The 15,034-nt window shown below is 40.2% G+C and overlaps 1 long non-coding RNA gene across 1 annotated transcript; it reads right to left on the bottom strand.

The window, feature by feature from the left end:
• Positions 1-480: 480 nt before the first annotated feature.
• Positions 481-14,662, bottom strand: LOC138852361 (uncharacterized). Its single transcript, XR_011391691.1, has 3 exons — positions 14,497-14,662; positions 3,556-3,618; positions 481-1,191 (listed from the first exon to the last, which is right to left on the bottom strand). It is a non-coding gene; the product is annotated as an uncharacterized lncRNA (long non-coding RNA).
• Between the last annotated feature and the right edge of the window lie 372 nt (positions 14,663-15,034).

Raw genomic sequence — 15,034 nt, 5'->3', positions numbered from 1 at the left:
GTCTTAATTATGGAGCAGCCCCATATGAGGGACCATACATTCATCTCGATATGTCGACAACACATCTGGCTAATCCTCATCATGGGAAAGTGCCTCCCAGGAACAACGGAAATAGGTGTTATTCTATGGTTAATACATTACCAAACGAGAGTGAGCAACTCTACACTTGCCTGCAGTTATCGAATACATGTATTTGGTGTCGGGGTGTGGGGCCGCGGCAGAGGTGGCGGAACATACCACAAGATACTCACTCGCTACAGGAAATAACACGATGAAATATGAAATAGGAAAATGTGATGATGGAGAGCAGGCAATATCGATAACATATGAACGAGGAGGAATTAGATCATATACATGCCAAGACGATATATAGAAACATCGTTTTTTTTGTTAAAAGATATTTTTCTCAGTCCTCGTTACCTCTTGAATTATTTTTATTATTATTGCATTTAGATGCAGCGTTAAACCCGGAAGGGTCATACAGCGCCTGTGATTAGGAAGCAATCAAGTTTGATCCTAAGAAGGGGAGGACCCCAATGGAAATAAGTCACTGACTTTTTTGGGTTATCCTAGATTCTCTATACATATGCTGTTACGTATGATAATATATGTAACTGTATTTGTGTATACCTGAATAAACTTACTCTAAGTCCAATTCCTTGGATCAAGAACCCTTCGATAGCATCGAAGAAGCTCTTGCGGGATTAAAAGAATATATAACAGCTACAAATGACTGAATAAAGTACGAAAATGAGTGAAATTCATTGGCATTCAGGAGAGGCAAGCGGGAGGTAGAGAGGTGAGTGAAGAGGTAGGAAGGTTGGCCAGAGTGAGCAAGAAAAGCTGTCTCAACGAAAACGGAAATATTTTACAAATGACAGTCCAAAGTAAGAAATCGTTCATTAAATTTTTCTACTGTGAATTTTTTAACGTTGCTAGCATCCCTACTAAGCTATACATACATAACCATCTATTTCGCGTAAATAGTTAAACCAAGAGCAATTATATAACGAAATGACAAGAAAATGAGGAGGGAGATAATCCAGGCGTCTGTACTAGCTCCGCCATGATGTTGGTTGCAGACTGATGTAAGCCTTGTTTGGTGGTAGTTCCCTGCGTGACGGCCCCAACTTCCCCCACCCAGCACCAATGTGGGAGGCCGCTCGCTGCACCACCACCACCAGCTAGAGCCTGCGGATTTACGGATTTCATGACAAGGAGTGTAGGCAGCCACTGTGACGGAAAGTGTAAGGGTGGAATTACATATCGCAGTGTGCTCGTGAACTGTCCTTTCAGTCTAAACAGTATTCCGTAAATACATACCGAGTATTTCTTTAATCACCATTCAAACGCTTAGAACCCAATTAGATTGTTCATTAATTTCTGTGGATGATCGGAGATGATCTATAGAGCGTGAAAGTGCATTACGCGTCACTTGAATGTAGGTCATTGTGGAGTAAAGCGGACCTCACCCAAGCAGTGTATCTGCTGAATACAATCACGTGAGAACTAACCGTCAGCCCTTCAGAGAAAACGGAGCAAGGTGAACTTAAAAATTCGGGCAGAACTGTTGGCGGTTGTAACTGTTTATATTTTATTCAGGGTATACATTTGTGTAATTGCAATAAACACATTGGTATTAAAATATGTAGAATTAACCTAGATTAACTAAACACTCAGTGTGAGTTATTTACATTGAAGCTACTTACTAAAGTTAAATCACAACATTCTATCAAGAGACATTCATCTAAAGGAAGGCACTGTCATCCTTAATCCTAAAAGAAGAAATACAAAGTTTATCAGTACCATTTCAAATGAGTCGTTGTATAATTCTTATGATTTAGTGCTTTCCACTTACGGGTTTAGCTCTTGGTTGTGATTAAAATAATTAGTACTTCCCAATAAGATATAATGAACTCATTCTTACATAATTCTACGAAAGGTAAACGCACTGTACATTACACCACAACCAAGACTGTAAAGAGGCAAGGCGACCCAAGGGCGTCTCCTTACATTCACTGCCCCTGTCGAGAAGAAGCTTTATTCGAGATAACACAGAAAGTCAATCATTGTGGCTTATTTCCTAGCATGGCTAGGCATTTCGGGCAGACTTAGTTTAATTCTTTATTTTAAAATATTACAAATTATGAGGCAAGTTGGTATTATGGCTAAGTGACTAAATACTAGTTTGAGAGTTTAGCAATGTGAATGCTTTTGTTTTGGCACAGTACATAGTTTCAGTATTGGAGTATCATAGGATTCATTATTTTAAGATTGAGATTAATATTTCTTCTTTCCCAGGATGCGACCCATAACAATCAGCTAAAACCCAGATACCTACTTAGTGCCAAGTCAACAAGAGCAACAGGTATCAGGAAACATTCCCAACGTCTCCATCTAGTCCAGGATCGATCCGTGGCCCTTCGATTATGAATGAGCCGGAGGCGCTACAACTGATCTAAGTGCCACCCGTAATGAGCCACAAGCAATATATGAGTACAATGGAGTTAGATAAGGGAGAGAGAAGAGTCTGTTCGGATTTTTTACCCCGGAGGGTTAACCACCCAGAATAACCCAAGAAAGGCAGTGCGTCATCGAGGGACTGTCTGTCTTAATTCAATTGGTGTGGATGCGACCCACACCAGTCAACTAACACCCACGTACCTACTTGCTAGGTGAACGGGACAACATGTATAAGGAGTAACACGCCCAATGTTTCACCCTTGTTGGGGATCGAACCAGACAATGTGTGAGACAAGAACGTTTGCCAGATAAGTTGGTGACTGGTTATCTTACAGGTATCAAAGTGTATATTTGTAAAGGAAAACAGTAGAAGATACATGAAATAGTAACAAAATTGTAATAGTAAGGGTTGCTCAAAGCAATGCCATGGGACGGTAGTGGAACATCACCATCAGTACTACCACACTCATGATGTACATTTTATATATCAGGGATATTAATGACTATGCTCTCTTCAGGGGAAGTGAGTGCCTTAATGCCGGTGAAAGTTAATAAGCAGAGGAACTGGAGCTATCTTTTCTAGGATCAAACTCACAATTACGTCCCATTTCTCAAGCACAACAATCCTTACAAGTTTATCACTTTCCAATGAATATAATGATATAGACACGCTGCTCCTGTACGATTCATGTGCATGCGCAGTTTCAGATTCAGGCTAATTATAAGCTGCCATCGAACTGACAAAATTAATAACTTAAAATCAGAGACGAACCTACCGTACAATCATGACCTTAGTACCTCAAAATACTGTTTTTTTTCCACTAAACTGTAGAGAAGTAACGTAAACATCATTTCTTAAAGATTATAATTGCACCTAATAAAGGACATTATCAGGGAGGAAGTTGGAAAAATACGAATATTAATATACCTATGTTATTACGAACTGCATAAACTCTCTTATAGCAGAAGAGCGTGAAAAAGAGGCCTCCGTAGGACGCAAGTAAGATAATGGTAAAGATAACTAAACCCAAAATGATAGTCATGATGAATAAACAGTAATGATGAATAGTAATAGTAATGATGAATAAATACCTTGGCATTATCAGCAGTGAATCTGAGGTCTCGACGAGATATTCACCGATGGATCACTAGATCCTGAAAGGAATTTTGCTGGGTCAGCAATTTTCTGTAGTATGAAACCTAATTTGTCAACATCTCAAAAAAATTTATAGGTTACTAGGATTGCGTATCGTCAGCACAGATATAATTAATTACCCTTACAGTAACAATGGTTATAAAGGACCATAATTTTTAAAGGGGTGGACCGGTAAGCCAGCGGAAGGCCTCGGTCAGATGACCAAAAGCTCCAAAGGCGGGTCATCATCTGACTAAGACCCGCGTCAGGAAACATTTGTCCTGTTTCCTGACGAACCTTACCTAACCTAACCCTTACAGTGGCCACTAAGGTTGTAAAGTTATTAATATTTTGCTCTAAGTTCATGACAGCACCATTATTTTAACAAAGTTTAAAACAAACTTATATCCTGTGACTGAACTTCCCGTCATAATTATATATAGTATAAATATTTAACACGCCATTTGCGATATCACTGCAGAAAACAAGAATGAACTAACATAAAAAGAAATATAATTTGTTTGCAAAATGACAACATACTAGTAAAGGTTCTGTGAATGTCATGCCAAGTTAACATAACAGGAAATGAGAGCGTTAAAAGAAGAACAGCAAGAATATACAGAAAAACATTGTAGGAAATCGCAAGGAAAATGCAAATTTAGAATCTTGAGGATGAGCTTAATGAAAAAAATGTAAGAAAATAGTAAATACGTCCAGTGTTACACGAATGAATGGTACTGCCTAATACTACTGTCATCGTGATAGTATGTTCATTCACAGAATAGGAGGCGTTGTCTAAACAAAACTTGTCCCGGGGTTCAAAACATCTATCAACATTCTTCCCTTGCCCTGTTATTATTCAAGTATAACTACTGCAACCTAACTCCAGCGCGACGGGCTGGAGTTTTGAGACTCTATGACCGCGGGTTCAATCCCGGCCGGGGGTATGGTTTACTGCAACCTACCTGCGAAATTCAAAGTGTCATGCCATAACCGACTTTGTTAAAGTATCGTACTAACATTTCCAATAAGCTACAATGTGTCTAACCTAACTTCAGGGGGTGAAAACGGATTCAGCCAATCACCGGAGTTATAATAGGACACCGGTAGCCAGCACTCCTCGATTTTTTTTTTATGATGACGATCTCTTTGTAACCGTACCATGCGGTGTATCTAATCTTGACAATTTTATTAAATAATGCTCAAGTGCCAATTTCTGAGGCTTGCAGCAGTGGTGAGTTTAGCGAATTCTGTAACTATAATCAAACCTGATTACATCCCATTCCGCAAGCGCTGTATGATCATCTATAGATTCAACGGTTCCCTATAAATATAATCAGTAAATATAATAATAGTCTGTTGTACCCCACTCTCCCCACCTCTCGCCTCTTAACATAGCTATATACCAATTTCACTACTGTGCGCCGGCCTGGAGTTTTACGACTCACTAGCCCCGAGTTCAATCCCCGCCCGTACCGTGGTTTGTGTGTGTATGTGACAGGCCATCCTGAGAAATGGTAATACCCATGTAACAGCAACTCTGGTTGCAGCCTTTCCTTCCTCATCCCCCACCCCTCCTCCTTCATCCCATACCCCACCCTCATCCCCCTGAGAAGAACTAGTTGGCATCACCACACTACCTTACTCTAAGAAAGCTTCTCATTCCATCTGTTGCTACTCTTGCAACATTGAATATATATATATATATATATATATATATATATATATATATATATATATATATATATATATATATATATATATATATATATATATATATATATATATATGGAAATTGGGAGGTGTGGAGTTAAAAGTATTAGTCAGAGGGCTGAAGAGGGGTTGTTGAGGTGGTTTGGTCATTTAGAGAGAATGAATCGAAGTAGAATGACATGGAGAGCGTATAAATCTGTAGGGAAAGGAAGGCGGGGTAGGGGTCGTCCTCGAAAAGGTTGGAGGGAGGGGGTAAAAGAGGTTTTGTGGGCGAGGGGCTTGGACTTCCAGAAAGCGTGCATGAGCGTGTTAGATAGGAGTGAATGGAGACGAATGGTATTTGGGACCTGACGATCTGTTGGAGTGTGAGCAGGGTAATATTTAGTGAAGGGATTCAGGGAAACCGGTTATTTTTATATAGCCGGACTTGAGTCCTTGAAATGGGAATTTCAGTGCCTGCACTCTAAAGGAGGGGTTCGGGATATTAGCAGTTTGGAGGGATATGTTGTGTATCTTTATTTTTCTTTTTTGGGTCACCCTGCCTCGGTGGGAGACGGCCGACTTGTTAATATATATATATATATATATATATATATATATATATATATATATATATATATATATATATATATATATATGAATGTTTCTCCGCTCTATGATGGAGATATCTTCATTAAAAAATATTTTTCCTGTGTATGGGATAAACCATCCCGAGAGGTGATAATTTCCATGTTGATAAATTAGACACATGTGCAACTCTTGGGTATCTTTATTGAGGAAACGTTTCGCCACACAGTGGCTTCATCAGTCCATACAAAGGAGAATATTGAAGAACAGGAGGAGAATGAGGTAATCAGTCCCTCAACCTTGAGTCGATGTGGTCAGTCCATCAATCTTGAATAGAATACGGCATACGTGCGGAGAAGGAGCTTATAAACCGTTGGTAGGAGAGGTGCAGCAGTCATAGGCGGTGTCACATTTGTTCAATGTGGAAGTAGGTCGTGCCCAAGAATTAGGCAAGCGAAGAATTCCCTAGTATTAAGATCCCAAGAAGTTGCAGTGTCTGACAGGTTTGTAGATGAATGGTTCAGAGAACCGACATGTTGATAAATTAAACACATGTGCAACTCTTGGGTATCTTTATTGAGGAAACGTTTCGCCACACAGTGGCTTCATCAGTCCATACAAAGGAGAATCTTGAAGAACAGGAGGAGAATGAGGTAATCAGTCCCTCAACCTTGAGTCGATGTGGTCAGTCCATCAATCTTGAATAGAGTTCTATTCAAGATTGATGGACTGACCACATCGACTCAAGGTTGAGGGACTGATTACCTCATTCTCCTCCTGTTCTTCAAGATTCTCCTTTGTATGGACTGATGAAGCCACTGTGTGGCGAAACGTTTCCTCAATAAAGATACCCAAGAGTTGCACATGTGTCTAATTTATCAACATGTCGGTTCTCTGAACCATTCATCTACAATTTCCAAGTAACTGACTCCAGTTCAGCGGGAGCGAAACCTTTGAAACTCCAGTAACTGATGAATCTTTGATGAATATGACGTATAATGAACCTTTAAAGAATACTTTGCAATATTCTCATTGCCCTGTTGAAGTTTCTCAGTTCAGGTTGATATATTTCAACACGATGTATGTATCCCATCCTATCGTGAAATATGTCAGGGAAACGTATGGTTTGTTTGCAATCGTGTCATTACGATTTCGTGAGTCAGACGTAACTAGTTTCTGTTCCCACTGTGTACTATCCGAGAGAATAGGGTAGCAGCACATTGCTGATTAAATTTTGTTAAATAAAAAAAATGTATCATGTGCCGTATAGTGACTTGATAAATCTCCTGTGTAGACGACAGTTTCGTCTGCAAATGTCCTATTACCATACTTATCGGCAACCCTGCCATTCCTTAACACCTCTTAGCTGTCTTCAAGCAACCCGTCCTCCACATTAACCATGTGTGTGAAAATGGGTCAAATGTAAGCCACCCGTTTTTATACGTCGGGATATTATACTGAAATACGGGCTAATGCACGTTAGCCTAACGTGATCGAGAACCGATGTTAAAAAAAAAATCTAAAAGTTAATTCAAGCAAAAACGCACGCAAGGAAATATGTGTAAAACTGGCTGCCAATTATAATTGGAGGATAGTGTGAAACTTATCAAGACGGACAAGTGACACTGGAGGTACCCCTCGCCTTCCTCGGATCAAACCTATCATTCCTCGATTGGTGCATAATCCTAATGAGTTCAGAACTTACCCCATGGGCAGAGGGGGCAATGATCACAGCAACAGCCTGTTTGATAACGACCTGCATTAGTTACGACCTTCCGCTGCCTGGTCTCTCCTGACCTGCCGTAACCTGTTTTTTTGTACCCTAGTGATGATGTCCTGTTACGTCCTCTCCCTCCCCCTTCTCCCCCATCCCCTCGTTCTCCATCACCTTCTCCCTCTGCCCCCCCCCCTCCTCTCCTATATCCTCCGCCTCCCTCCTTCACCCCATCATCATTTCAACCTGCATCCTCTTCCTTCAAGCTTGATACTTGATCCAGGAATTTTAGCTACCATCCCCTTTCCTCGGATCAAACCTGATTACCTCAATTTCATTAGGCGCTGCATGACCTTGTGTTTAGCACTTCTGACTATAACACTACTACTAATGATAATACATTCTTTATCTCCACCTTCATATCCTTCCCAAGCCACCCTGACCCTCCCCAGTTATTCAGGAACCTCCCTGCCTCCTATCCACCCCATTCTCGCACTGCGTGTAACAACGTTCCGATTTAAATGTTTCCTGGTATTTCCGGGCCACATCGTTGCCAGACGTATCGCGTCCGTTTCAATATATTTTTGGTTATATAATTTTTTTATATTAATATACTGCGTAAATTGATGGAGATCACTGAACCCTTTGGGGTCATGCAGTCTATGGAATGGGAGGCAATCAGGCTTGAGTCAAGGAAAACGATAGGTCCAGTTCCTTGGATCAAAAACCTTTCAACGGCGTCACCCTGATGGATATAGGCCCTTATATCGTAACCTAACCCAACCTAACGTAACGTAAAGCTAACCTAGCCCAACGTAACTTCCCCAATCTTTGTGACTTTGCACTTGGTGGGATTAAACTTAAATCGTTGAGAAATTGACGGAGGAAATGGTTACGTGCAACCTTGTCGGTTGGCTTTAAACCCCATTAATCTCAATCTAGTCCACCACAGGTTCATCTCGGCACATAAGAATAGATAAGAGGAGTACTGCAGCAGGCCTACTAGCCCATGCTACGCAGGTCATCAAACCTACCTCATGACCTAATCGGCCTTAAATTGTACTCCCTAAAGCCCTGGTGACGATGTATAATAATTTGTCTGGCAAATAGAGGGAGGGCTGGTTCGAAATCTACACAATGAAATCACCCTTCGCGAGAGTGACAGAGTGAGAGAGAGAGAGAGAGAGAGAGAGAGAGAGAGAGAGAGAGAGAGAGAGAGAGAGAGAGAGAGAGAGAGAGAGAGAGAGAGAGAGAGAGAGAGAGAGGCATGATAATATCAAATACCTTTAATGAAAATTAGGAGTGCTGTAATAAGTTCACCAAGTATTTGGAATAAATACAAATGTTGAACATTATTATTATTATTATAATCAAGGGGGAAGCGCTAAACCCGGAGGATTATACAGCGCCTGGGGGGGGGGGATGTGGAAGGCATTCAGGCTTAATTCGGGGAACTGGAGCACAGATCCAATTCCCTAAATCAAGAGCCCCTCACCAACATCAAGGAACCTTCCTTGAGGGGCCACAAACGTTGAACAGAACTTACATTGAGAGGTGCGCCTTACAAAGAAATAATTCGATAAGCACAGAGTCCAATGTTGTTCACCTCTCATGTATGACCCTTGTGGGTTAAGCGCTTAGTTTTGATTATAATAATAATCACCCCCTTCCCTTAATATATAAGGAAAATTTCCAATAGACCCCAAGCTGGCTTCAAGGAACTAGATTAGTTTCTCCAAATTAGGGGTTTTCACCCCTCAAGGAAGGTTCCTTGATGTTGGTGAGGGGCTCTTGATTTAGGGAATTGGATCTGTGCTCCAGTTCCCCGAATTAAGCCTGAATGCCTTCCACATCCCCCCCAGGCGCTGTATAATCCTCCGGATTTAGCGCTTCCCCCATGATTATAATAATAATAATAATAATAGGGTTTTTCAACCGAGAGGGATGCATGCACCCCTTGGAGGTGTTTGGAGCCTTAGGAGGGAGGGGGTGCATTAACGCTCCCTAGGATACCACAGTCTTTTATACCATTCTTTGATAAACGAACATCCTTTTAATTCTAATTAAAAATTACGTCTATAAATTAGAGAATTCATTATGAATCAAGGACCATAAATAATTAGCTAAGTTCTTGTCCAAACCAAGCAAGTATGCTTCTAGTCGCTCAGATAGCTGGAGTCCCCTCAAGGAAGGTTCCTTGATGTTGGTGAGGGGCTCTTGATTTAGGGAATTGGATCTGTGCTCCAGTTCCCCGAATTAAGCCTGAATGCCTTCCACATCCCCCCACCCAGGCGCTGTATAATCCTCCGGGTTTAGCGCTTCCCCTTGATTATAATAATAATAATAATAATAATCAGATAGCTGGACCTCGCTTCAAACTGCTCTCGAGTAAAATGCAAAACGATAAGTCTTACTGAACTTATTTTTCTGTTAAGCCTAAGTAATTCACACGTTTTGTTAACCTAAGCCAAATGAATTGATTTTTTGTGCACTTTTGTATATTTTTTTCCTTATTACTCGAGTAATTTGTTTGGTTATATAAATATACAATAAAGTGTGAATTCAGTACATTTTGGATGTTAATTCAATCCCCCTTTTTTGTTTTGCTATCAAAAATGTTTTGAGTTGGGTTGGGATAAATTTGATTTGCAGGGTTCATAATAATAATAATAATAATTACTTCTATGAACACATGCCGGGACCGATCCCGAACCCTTAGTGTGTGTGAGCTGAGGACGATACCAACTAAGTCAAATCACATGTTACAGCTAGGATGTGGTGCCTGCGTTGCACTACATACAACTAGCACTAACAGCCAGACTGATCGCAGTCGCCGACACCACCACCACCACCATCATCAAGTTGCCTACTTGGTTTTCCCTCTGATCTGGTTGAAGGCGAGTTATGACCCCTACCAGTTTAGCGCCCATCAGTGTAATAATCATGTGAGTTAACTCTCTTTGATCATATTTAACTAACTTTTCATAATTTCTTCAGTGGGTATCTATAATAATAATTAATATCTTTATTTACTACATGTACATGGTATACAGGCCTAGCTGACATCAATAACTTACAACTATGAAGTGTAAGATGGACTGATTACATCGTCTTCACATCTCTACTGCTCCTGCCTACTTTTGCACCCGACTGAAGAAGCCTACTGTGTAGGCGAAACGTTTCCGAATTAAGTTGCCCATGTGTCTTACCTCCCAATTTACTACTATATAGAGAGCCACTTGTTATGCTGAGCATTTCGGGCAAATTAGGTCAGTTTTGTCCCAGGATGCGACCCACACCAGTCGACTAACACCCAGGTACCTATTTTAAACATGGGTGAAAAGGGACAGGGACAGCAGGTGTCTTATGGAAACACGTCCCTAATGTTTCGATCGAACTACAGGACACCATCTAAGCTTCATAGGTGTAAAAAAAAAAAGTTTCTTTGAATTTAATTCAGCTTCAGCTTCTAATGACCAGAGCTTTGGTAAGATGGGGAAGGAAGAAGGATGGGTAAGGATGGAAATATTGGAAGAGGGTTGGAGGGGGGGGAGAGGTAGGATATAAAAGGTAAGTGGCCCAACCACTTTGGTGTAATTTAAAAAGTGTATTTGAATTGATAAGATTATTTTTTAAGAGGTATAATACTAACCCATCAGAGTCACATAAATATAATAGGTATATAAGTACATGAGTCTGAATTGGTTGTAATTATACAAGTTGCAATTGCTTTTTTTTTTTTTTTTTTTTTTTTTTTTTTTTTTTTTTTTTTTTTTTTTTTTTTTTTTTTGTTTTTCGCGATTGCACAACGGATATTTATACGACAGGAAAGGCAATATTTTCTGGCCAGTTTATGAGCTCGTGACAATAGCTTCTTAATGGTGGTGTCCAACCATAGTCAATAGCATAATTTTACATTAGAAAGTTATTTAAGATGTCTCCCTAATTGGGGGCGATGATTTGTTCAGTATACATAGAAGGGTTCTGGTAGTATCCAATCTTCTTCGTCAGGTAAGTTGCTCAAAATCATGGGTCGAGGGTAATCATCTTTATGAATAAAACGACGAACCCTCTGTGGGAGAGTCATTCTTTGAGTCCTGTGAGGTGGAGTATTGATGGTGTAATCGGTGGTATTTATCACTTGTATAGGATGTTCTCTATCTGGCATGTATAGTTCTTGCATTGTATAAAGTTGTTTCTTTTTTAGGGTGTCAAGGCGTACATTTATGGCAGTGATATCTTGTTGTGTGTGTAAATCTGCCATTTTAACTCTGTCTCTCCTCCTGGTATTGGTAATAAATCGAAGAGCTCTATTCTGGACCCTTTGTAACCGTAGCATGTTGGTCTTTGTTGTTAATGATATTGGGACACAAGGGTATTCAAGTATAGGTCTTATTATCATTTTATACAGATGTTTTTTGACATGTTGAGGGGCTTGATTGAATCGAAAGAGTCTGCTAAGACCGGCTTTGGCTGTGTTGATCTTTTTAGTTACATGAGATGTTGAGTGGAGCAGCCTGTCTATTTCATATCCCAAGATCTTGTTAGGGTTTCTAATGGCTACAGGTGTACCTCTGATGGAGATACCCCCTTTATCTTCAATGGTTGATGCAAAACATCCTATCGTGCTAACAAGGACCTTGTCAGGATTAGTCGTAATTCTCCATTTCTTCTCCCAATTAGATGTTCGACGAAGTTCAATATTCATTTTTTCTATGACTCTCTCATACTTGTATTTTCCTGTTACTGGAGTTGATGAGTAACAGGAATTTAATAATGTATCGGAATTATGTTGTATTCCTTTTCTATTCTAATACACTCAAATCAGTCTCAATAATAACAGCAAAATACTTTCAATTTTTGTAATATATATATATATATATATATATATATATATATATATATATATATATATATATATATATATATATATATATATATATATATATATATTATAATCAAGGGGAAGCGCTAAACCCGGAGGATTATACAGCGTCTGGGGGGGGGGATGTGGAAGGCATTCAGGCTTAATTCGGGGAACTAGAGCACAGATCCAGTTCCCTAAATCAAGAGCCCCTCACCAACATCAAGGAACCTTCCTTGAGGGGTATATATATATAGATATAGATAGATAGATAGTTAATTAAAAGTGAATACAGGAAAGAGTAAGGTTATGAAGATAACAAAAATATTAGGTGATGAAAGATTGGATATCAGATTGGAGGGAGAGAGTATGGAGGAGGTGAATGTATTCAGATATTTGGGAGTGGACGTGTCAGCGGATGGGTCTATGAAGGATGAGGTGAATCATAGAATTGATGAGGGGAAAAGGGTGAGTGGTGCACTTAGGAGTCTGTGGAGACAAAGAACTTTGTCCTTGGAGGCAAAGAGGGGAATGTATGAGAGTATAGTTTTACCAACACTCTTATATGGGTGTGAAGCATGGGTGATGAATGTTGCAGCGAGGAGAAGGCTGGAGGCAGTGGAGATGTCATGTTTGAGGGCAATGTGTGGTGTGAATATAATGCAGAGAATTCGTAGTTTGGAAGTTAGGAGGAGGTGCGGGATTACCAAAACTGTTGTCCAGAGGGCTGAGGAAGGGTTGTTGAGGTGGTTCGGACATGTAGAGAGAATGGAGCGAAACAGAATGACTTCAAGAGTGTATCAGTCTGTAGTGGAAGGAAGGCGGGGTAGGGGTCGGACTAGGAAAGGTTGGAGGCAGGGGGTAAAGGAGGTTTTGTGTGCGAGGGGCTTGGACTTCCAGCAGGCGTGCGTGAGCGTGTTTGATAGGAGTGAATGGAGACGAATGGTTTTTAATACTTGACGTGCTGTTGGAGTGTGAGCAAAGTAACATTTATGAAGGGGTTCAGGGAAACCGGCAGGCCGGACTTGAGTCCTGGAGATGGGAAGTACAGTGCCTGCACTCTGAAGGAGGGGTGTTAATGTTGCAGTTTAAAAACTGTAGTGTAAAGCACCCTTCTGGCAAGACAGTGATGGAGTGAATGATGGTGAAAGTTTTTCTTTTTCGGGCCACCCTGCCTTGGTGGGAATCGGCCAGTGTGATAAAAAAAAAGATAGAGAGAGAGAGAGAGAGAGAGAGAGAGAGAGAGAGAGAGAGAGAGAGAGAGAGAGAGAGAGAGAGAGAGCTGATGTAACAGCTTAGCTTGTAAATAAAGTTAGGAATCCTTAACCTAACCTCGTAAAAACCTGTGTAAAAGAAAGGGAAAGGTGGGGTATGGTTATAATTTACGTCGGTCATTCGACAAGGATTTACCGATACAGACGAGAAAGAATACTGAACGTAGTAAAATACCTCTATAGTTTTGAGATTGATCGCGGGTTCTATCCCCACCCGTGGTATGTTTTTTTTTTTTTTTACCCCTATAGATTTCGACCAGATTTTTTTTTTAGATCTGAAAGAGTACAAGTTAAGGTTACTTCACTTTCTGGAGGAAATGTAGGTGGCAGCAGCAGCAAAATATGCCTCGTTAGTTGTTTGTAAAGTGAAATTGCATTTTTTTTATTCTTGGGTCATACAGCGCCTAGGTAATGGGCGGTAATTAGGTCAGGTTAAATGATGGGGAGGGCAGCTTCAGTTCATTGGATCAAGAGCCCTTTGCCGGTGTTAGATTATTATTATAATAATCAAAAAGAAGCGCTAAGCCACTAGGGCTATACAGCGCCGGTGTTAGAACCCCTCCCCTTCAAGGGAGGGGGGAGGGGGGGGTCAAGGCTAGTGAGGGATCATAATCCCTCACTAGAATCAGGGTCGATCCTTCCATGGATCGACCCTGAATCCCCCAGGCTATGTACGATCACTACGGGTTTAGCGTTCCTCCACGAATATGTCATGATAAATTACCCCCCCCCCCCTTTACCTGCAACTTTACAATCCGAGCCTTACCTCAATTTTTCGACATTCCGTTGTTCAGACTAAACTTTATTGGTCGCCAGTGACTCTTGGTGTTGCAGCGGAAGATAACAATCATTCCATGACAATAAAAACGCTTAATTTACCACTAAAATGCCAGATTTACAAATTGTTTCCCCAGAGATGTTGACACCTGAGATCCCGCCAGATCTCTCACACCTTTCCACTTTTCTCCAACATATACTACATATTTTAGCTATGCATTTTTTCTTTAAAAATCATTGCAAAATGTTTATTTTTATTATTATATTTACAGGAAAGCGCTAAATTCGTATGGCTTATTACAATATGATGAAAATAATAGTTTGCAAAGCCTACTGGATAAAGAAAATTTAAGGCACGCATTGCCTAACCATTTATAGTAAATTAAATAAATAAAAAAAGTATTTCCAAAAATACATAATTGTTAGAAAATTAAATGATATATTTCATAATTCGTGGAAAGCCCTTGGTTATGCATTACATACACACTGAGGTGTATTTCTCTTAGGGTATATATGATGAGTTTACT

This window comes from Cherax quadricarinatus, chromosome 7 (genome assembly GCF_038502225.1).
Source record: "Cherax quadricarinatus isolate ZL_2023a chromosome 7, ASM3850222v1, whole genome shotgun sequence".
Classification (NCBI taxonomy): domain Eukaryota; kingdom Metazoa; phylum Arthropoda; class Malacostraca; order Decapoda; family Parastacidae; genus Cherax; species Cherax quadricarinatus.
The sequence above is the reverse complement of the archived record's forward strand: the minus strand, read 5'-3'. Positions and strand labels throughout refer to the sequence as shown.